At 46.2% G+C, this 8417-nt stretch overlaps 2 pseudogenes; both read left to right on the top strand.

The window, feature by feature from the left end:
- Nucleotides 1-3399: 3399 nt before the first annotated feature.
- LOC136650067 (5S ribosomal RNA) lies at nt 3400-3519 on the top strand (annotated as a pseudogene).
- Nucleotides 3520-6727: 3208 nt separating this feature from the next.
- On the top strand, nt 6728-6848 carry LOC136650681 (5S ribosomal RNA; annotated as a pseudogene).
- The last annotated feature ends 1569 nt before the right edge of the window (nt 6849-8417 follow it).

The raw sequence follows: 8417 nt of genomic DNA, 5'->3' as shown, positions 1-8417 counted from the left end.
CGTGCTCATTTGGGAAACAGGTTAGAGGTTTGGGGAGATCAGAGTTTATATTCCTCCTCAGTTGTACTCCTGCTTACTGGTTACCAGTCACATTCTGTAGCACATAAAAACATAAGAGCAGCCCTGCTAGATCAGACCACTGGCTTGTTTAGTTCAGTATCCTGCTTCCCATAGTGGCTAACCAGATGCCAAAGTGGCTAACCACAGAGGCTAACCAGGGAAGACCAAAAGCAGGAGTAGCCCCACTCCTGCTGTTGCTGCTCTGCACCTTATGTATGCACATGGCCATCATGATTAGTAGTCATTGCTAGATTTGTCCTCCGTGCACTTAGCCAATCCCCATTTACAGCTATCTAAGCTAGTGGCCATCATCACATCTTGTGGTAGTGGATTGCAGCCCAGCTTCCCTGTAGCCTAGCCTGAATTATCGCAGCCTACCTGCCTTGCAGTATGGCATGGTCAAGAGAGGGGTTGCCAAGGACTGCATGCTCATCTAGGGCAGTAGCACTTAGCGCACCCCCCTTCCTGTTCTCTTCTCTTCCCAATTCGGAGATGCAGCTTACTGGGGAAAAGCCTTGGTAGACTGACAGCCCAATTCTGAGCTGTCTGGCACCCAGAGGAGCAGCAATGCCAAAATGGCTACAGCTGTATCCTATGTACGTTATGGCAGCCACCGAAGTCTCCTTGGGGGAAGGGGACATTCATCCCCGGGGTAAGGGCGGAGACCCTGCAATGGGGCTACTCAAGTCTGTGCCAGCTATTTTACCAGCACATGACAAGGCCCAACTCAAGCCAGAAGGCCCAACATGGGTTCTGGATCTAGCAGAGGAGAGCTCCACCAGCCCCACTCCCCTCCCGTATGTAGCCTTTATGGTAAACCTCAGTCAGTGGCACAGTAGGGCAAGCGAGCTGCCACAGTCAAAAAAAAGTTTGGGAGCCACTGCTGTAACAATATGAAGCAGATTTATATTGAATCAGATCACGGCTCTATCTAGGTCAAAACTGTCTGCGCTAGTTCTCTGGGATCGCATGTGGGGGTCTCATATAAAAATGCTGGGGATTGGCCCAGAGTCCTTCTGCACAGAAGGCATGTGCTCTACCACTGAGCTACAGCCCCTCCACTTGATTCTGTATGTCATGGGGGGGGGGGAGAGAATGCTCTGGGAAGTGGGTCAATTTTTAAATACAGGTTGAGACTAATTATTTGCATGGGTTCCCTTCCAAGCACTCAAGTGGATGGCAAAAAAATGCACTATAGCAAATCAATTTAAAAAACAAAGTTTCTTTGCTCCAGTGATTTAAAAACAGCCTTGCTGACCTTTTGACTCTAAGATAAGAGTCATTAAGAAGACAATCTATCAACCAGTCCTCCTCCAAGAGCTTAGAAAGCTTCACTCAGCCCCTCCCTTCACCAATGCAAAGAGACCACCTTTCTTACAAGCGCGCAGGGGGAAGGGAGGGGTCCACTGGAGAGAGAAGGATTAATGGATTGTCAGCCAGCTGCCCCCCCCCCTTTCATTAAGAAGGCTATTGCTAAAGGACAGTTCAGATTTTTAAACTGATTTTAAAGGGGTGCATTTTTCCCCTTCTCCAGGGATCAGCACGTTCCTTCTCGTTTTCAGGGGCCATTTGTGTTGAGTCAAATCCGTGTATAAAAAATCTGTGTATAAATAGGTTGGACCTGCACTATTTAAAATTAGAATGAGAAAAAAATACTCTTATGTGAGGAACTAGACCTAGGAGGTGAATGACAGCAGGTCACACCATGAGTTCATGACCTAGCAAGTATTTGACCCCACATCTAAGGAGTGGACCTCAACAAGTGGAAAAGTGGCCTCTGAGCGGCCCGCTTGGAGGCAGGCTGTGCAGCATGGCCTTTCCCAGTTTGAAGAGACACTTTGCCAACAGTCTGAGGCTAAGAGGCAAAGAAGGAAGGCCCACAGCCAGGGAGACAGACCAGGGACAGACTGCACTTGCTCCCAGTGTGGAAGGGATTGTCACTCCCGAATTGGCCTTTTCAGCCACACTAGACGCTGTTCCAGAACCACCATTCAGAGCATGATACCAGAGTCTTTTGAGACTGAAGATTGCCTACTATCTAAACTGAATAATCTAGGCAGTGGGCTAGTCATGTTGGCTCACTTGTGGAAGAAAGGATCGCTGCAGTCAAAGTCACATGCATTCAAAGGAAAGCCCCCTCCCTTGCTAGTTATTTCTCTTTGCCTATGCCTAGGACAGGGTGATCTGGGGTCCAAGCTTCATCTTCATGGAAATGCTGCTCCATTCAGGAAGATGAATGGTATTTTGCCGCTGTTATGAAGAATAAATAAAACAGCAGAAAGTCTCCAGTATCTATTAATCCCCTTCGGATCAGATTATCCAAGCAGAGACATAATCTTGGCACCCATCTGGACTGTTGTTCGGTTTCCTCAGAGATACTGGAAAGAAGAAGCAAAGGAAAGCACTCAACAAGCCAAGTAAATAGCTGGGTGCAATGGAGCATTGGCTTACCGAGACGGAGAGGTCCCCGTGGGACTATATGTAGTAGTCCATCTCGTAAGTGTATGTGTCACATAGTGAACGAGATGATTTGACAAGAATCAGTATGAGCAGCTGGGGACATCGCAAGGAAGCTGCAAAGCAGCTCATCCAGGTCAATGCCGGGATTCTCAGGCTGTCTGTGCTTGGCTAGGAGCATGAGCTCCATTTCTGGGCATACATGTGGACGGTTTTCGGTTTGGGTGTCATCCTGCTGCAATTCTTGCCAAATGGCTTCTTAGGCAAAGAATTGCCTTCTGCACAATTGTAAGACGATCACTCAGAGGTTATTATTTTATCCTATTGATGCCAACTGCTGTGTGAGTGTTTTTTAAAAAATAGAGATAGAGAGTTAAAACCACAGCTTTGATGGAAGACAGCGACAAATCAACATGCCTAATTGAAATGTGCAGACACTCATTTGCCTTGTCAAGGAAAGGTTCAAGAGTGACTTTTTTAAAAACAAGAAAAGATAAAGTACTCTTTCACACAATGCATGAGTATACAGAATTTGCTGCTAAATTCCACTGGTTTCAAAGTGCATTTTTATCCATTATTACTATACATAAACATTATTATTAATAAAGGTGTGCACCACTTAACAGGGATACGTTCTCCGATCCCCTATGTTATGTGATTAGGTCATTAAGCAAACATTCAGCCCAATCGAGTGCCTTTGTTGTTCTCCCTTCCAGACACTCACTGGCAGCACAGGCTACTAGAGACTGATTGCCTCTTCTTTGCATTAAGAGACTCTTTGGTGTGTAAACTGACACTCTGCTACAGGCTATGGGAGACCTGACTGCCTCATTAAGAGCCTCTTTGTTCTGCTTTGACCACCTTCTTATATGCAGTCTGTTGTCAAGCGGCAACTGTTACCCTGCTGATACCTGATCTCCTCTGATCTCAGAAGCTAAGCAGGGTCAAGCCTGGTTAGTACTTGGATGGGAGACCGCCTGGGAATACCAGGTGCTGTAGGCTTATACCAGCCTTTCATGGCAACCTTTCGAGACTGAAGGTTGCCAACCATTGTTAAGAGGAAGGTTGTTAAGCAGTGCATGCCTGCATTTATATACCACTTTTCAACAAAAAGTAGTTCGCAAAGTGGTTTAGGGCCCAATCCTAACCCCTTATGTCAGTGCTTTGCAGTACTGGCATAGTGGTGCCAATGGGCTGTGTGCTGCATCCTGCAGTTGGCCTCCTCAAAGTAAAGGAACATTTGTACCTCAGAGCTGCATTGCCCTTATGTCAGTGCTGGAAAGGACTGACATAAGGGGTTAGGATTGCGCCCTTGCATAGCCAAACAAATAAATAAATAGTCTCTGTCCCTAAAGGGCTCATAGTATGAAAAAGGATGCAGAAGAAAAACCAGCGAAAGCCCCTGGAAAAGACACAATGCTGGGGTGAAGAGGAACAGTTGCTTTTCTCCTGTTAAATGTAAATGGACAACACTTTAAAAAGTGCCTCTTTGCCAGTTAACAAGGATCATGTTGGCAACCTTCAGTCTCGAAAGACTATGGTATCGCGCTCTGAATGGTGGTTCTGGAACAACGTCTAGTGTGGCTGAAAAGGCCGAGTGACAATCCCTTCCACACTGGGAGCAAGTGCAGTCTGTTCCTGGTCTGTCTCCCTGGCTATGGGCCTTCCTTCTTTGCCTCTTTGCCTCAGACTGTTGGCCAAGTGTCTCTTCAAACTGGGAAAGGCCATGCTGCACAGCCTGCCTCCAAGCGGGCCGCTCAGAGGCCAGGGTTTCCCACCTGTTGAAGTCCACTCCTAAGGCCTTCAGATCCCTCAGATCCCTCCTGCAGATGTCCTTGTATCGCAGCTGTGGTCTACCTGTAGGGTACTTTCCTTGCACGAGTTCTCCATAGAGGAGATCCTTTGGGATCCGGCCATCATCCATTCTCACGACATGACCAAGCCAACGCAGGCGTCTCTGTTTCAGCAGTGAATACATGCTAGGGATTCCAGCACGTTCCAGGACTGTGTTGTTTGGAACTTTGTCCTGCCAGGTGATGCTAAGGATGCGTTGGAGGCAGCACATGTGGAAAGCGCTCAGTTTCCTCTCGTGTTGTGAGCGAAGAGGTGAACATCACTTAGCGATAGTCTGATCAGCAAAGGACCGCATATGCGATGGTCCATCACTGATCTCTGTTTCTCCCCCTCCGCAAGTCAGCTGAGGGGAGCTGTGCTCTCCTTGCCTCTGGAGGCTTTTCTGAGCCCCGCATAGGCCGCACATGTCCACCTGTGGCCTCTACAGGGCTAAGAATGGCCAAAAAATTGCTAATTCTGGTTTTCCAGAGGGAAACCAGAAGTGACTTTTTTTTTTTGGCCTTATAAATCATTCTGAGGCCCAGGGAAGAGGGTTTCCCGGGTCTCAGAATGCCTTAAAAGGCAAAAACAAAACAAAACACATCCCCGTCTTTAAGTGACACACGCCTGTATGCATATTTAAGTTTCACTGCTCTCAGTAAAGCTTCCTCCCAGATAAGTGTTCACAGGCTTGCAGGCTTCTGCACAGGCTTTCAGCTTAATTTCCTTTCACATTCCTGAAAACGGCTACTTTTCCATCCCAGTTTTTCAACGTTCAGGAAATCAAATATATTCTACTAATTGCCCCCAAATAAAATGATTTTTAAAAAACCACTTTCCCACGATAGAATGGTAGATAAATTAATATAGCAATAATTATTTATGTGTTCAGAACTGTAATGAAAGGAGAACTAAAAACACAGTCGGAAATCAATGAAAGGTGGAAGGTTTCTGAGCCAATATATATATAATTTTTTCTCTCAAATGCTCAAAGCACAGGAGAAAATCCTTTAGAACTAGAAAGCAAGTACTGATGCCACATTTTCAAAAAAAAAAAAAAAAAGAGTGAGGGGATGCAGTAGGAATACACTGAGTAGTCACACTTACAATCTATTTGAAGGGATCAAAGGAAGGAATACTTTAAGTTGCCAGGTCTCCCTTGCCTTCAAAAGCATCCTTTGTTAGAGTTCTTTGAAGATAGTGGGGTGTGAGGGGAGAGGGGGAGAGATGGTATTCAAGAGGGACGCATCCTTTTGCGAAGACCTGCGGAATGTGCCCTTCTAGCAATGAATGTTGAAATGCATGCAAAAAAGAACTGCTGGCAGATAAGGTTGAAGTTTGGACAATGAGAGGCAAAATAACAGGTTGTCACAAGTGAACACTTTCCAGGCTGAAAAGACTATTGGAATTCTGCAGAGATCTTGTGCGCCTGAACCGATCCCGTTGTTTTGTCAGTGTGTCATCTGTGAGAGATTGGGATCATCTGTTTGTCTTGTTGAATAGGAGGAGAATGTGCACTTAAAAGCCAAACAACAGAGTTAGACAAATATACTAGCATTATTCCCTTCCCCCAAGGAGCAGTTCTGAAATTTCATACGTTCATACACTGTATTAAATAAAACAAGTGCGGCCACACAGCTAACTGGCAGCCTGCAAACTGGGTCTGGCTCTCAAGGGAATTCAGTGGCATAGCTTAAGGGGGGAAGTGGGGTACATTGTCCCAGGTACCAAGCTTTGAGAGGGTGCCAACCTGCACCTCTGATGGTGGAACCTGAAACATACAGGAGGAGTTCTGAGGCATGAGGAGGGCGCACACAGCCTCCTTGTGCCTCAGAACTCCTTCTGGATGCCTCTGCCGTCGGGCGTGCGGGTTGGCACCTATTCAGAGTGTAGTACCCAGGTCAGTACACCCCCACAACTTCCCTTAACTACACCTCCCAGCTCCTCAGATCACCTGCTAGATGCCCCTGGGTTGTGTTCTGGGCATCTGGCCCCACAGCGTGTTCAAGAATTTTCAGCCCCCAGGTCCCAGATCCCTTAGCTATGGATCAGGTTAGGATTGCTAAATAAATAAATTAATAAATTAATTAAATAAATAAAACTGGACTTAAAATTTAATTCAAAAGAAAAAAGAAAATGATTTCATTTCAAGGAGCAGATAGTCCACATTACAATATTACAGCATTCATTTGCATTTTGTACATTACGCAAACATATGCATACATCTATGTATATATTTGTATGTTGTGCTATTGCCACATACAATGTCTGCTTGATGTGTAAGTGCACCCATTTCATAAAGTTGAAGTCCTTACTGCTCATGGTGCTGGGTTTATTACAGAGCCTGCCTTCTCATCCAGTAAAATTGACTGTGAGGTGATGCAGTAAATTGTTACCCTGCGCGTGCCCGATCTCGTCTGATCTCGGAAGCTAAGCAGGGTCAGGCCTGGTTAGTACTTGGATGGGAGACCGCCTGGGAATACCGGGTGCTGTAGGCTTATACCATAGTCTTTCAAGACTGAAGGTTGCCAACCAACCATTTGATGCAGGACAGGCAGAGCTATCAACAGTCATGAGGCACAGGGCCAGCCAGGCCAGCCATGGGGGTTGCCCAAATTGGTCTACGCATTTGCCTCCAGTGCTCGTCCTCCCGCTCTCTGGATTGGAAAAGGAAGAGGAGGACATTGCAGGAGTTGAAGGGCAGAGAAGAGAAGAGTCGTTCGGCATCAGCCTCACCTCCATTTCCATTCAGTTTACCAATTATCTGGACATTAAGTTGGACATAAAAACAAGCAAAATAAAAACAGTATTTAGTGTTTTCTCCCAACCTCTTTTTTTTCAATGGTACCTGTCAGAAGGGACAATCTATGATTTCTGAAAAGGCCCGTATCAGAAGGGAAAAGCATTCTGTGCATGCTCAGTGGCACTTTGATCTAGGTTTCTTTTTAATACATTGTAGTTACCTCTGACACGGGAGGTACTCTGCACATTCTCAGAGTCTTTGAGCCTCAGAGTCTCTGACATGTCAGATGTCTTCGTGAACAGAAGTCGGTAGGCCCAGGAAGTGTTCCATTTCAGCTGGCAAACTTTAAGTCAGGAAGCAAAAAAGGAATCATGAGAAATAATATCTGCTAAAATGAAAAATGATACAGGCAGAGATTTAGGAGTGGGATAGAGAGGGGAAAAAATCCATAAAGTCAATGATGATTCTAAAGTGCTGAAAAAGCTGCTGAGCTTACAACTTCTGATGGTGACAGATGGGGCATTTGGCAGCATGCATCACAGGGTGTTTCATGCTGGTTGTCTGAATTCCGACTCCTTCTGCCTCCTGCTTTTTCACTGAAATTGCCTGTCAGTGGCAGGCGCCTGCAGAAAGAGGCCGAATCCTTCAGCCACAGCCATGCCTTCATAAAAGAGGCTCAAGCTGGACAGGGCAAGCATTTCACCAGAACTGTGACTCCAATGCATTGGAAGCTTCTTGTGGCTGATTCATTTTGTCCCAGGGCCATCAGGGACTATGCCCCCCTCCTCTTCCATCCATCCAAACTTGCAATTTACAAGAGGCAAAATCCAGCCAGACAAGAGGTCAAATGATTCAGCATAAGCAGAATCTTTCCAGAGGTTCTACGTTTATAGAACGTCAATGTGGCTAAGTTGAGATCTCAGCTAAATTGTGGAAGAGAAAAAGAGCATAAGCAACAGCAATGGAAGAATGCGATGGGCGTCCATCTTGTATGCCAAGACTACACTAAGACTAATTTGGGGGTCTATTACATGTACATTCTGGAGCATAGTTGTATGGTGCTTGGACCTTTAAGGTATGCACTGACTGACAGCATGGCCAGTGGCTTCACCACCATGCCCTTGATCAAACCTGAAGGGGCCAACACAGCAGGGGCTGCCAGGAGAAGACTCGTTGCAGTAAGATGGTCCTGTCCAGTGACAGCCTACTGTTTGTGCTGACTGAAAGGTTTGCCTCAACCAGCCAAGTTGGTGGGGAGCAGCAGAGGCGTGCCTGCACCTGCTGTCCTGCATCTGCTCATCACTGACAGAGCCGCCTCAATCAG

This window comes from Tiliqua scincoides, chromosome 4 (assembly GCF_035046505.1).
Source record: "Tiliqua scincoides isolate rTilSci1 chromosome 4, rTilSci1.hap2, whole genome shotgun sequence".
Lineage (NCBI taxonomy): Eukaryota > Metazoa > Chordata > Lepidosauria > Squamata > Scincidae > Tiliqua > Tiliqua scincoides.
This window is presented reverse-complemented; position numbering and strand designations above follow the sequence as displayed.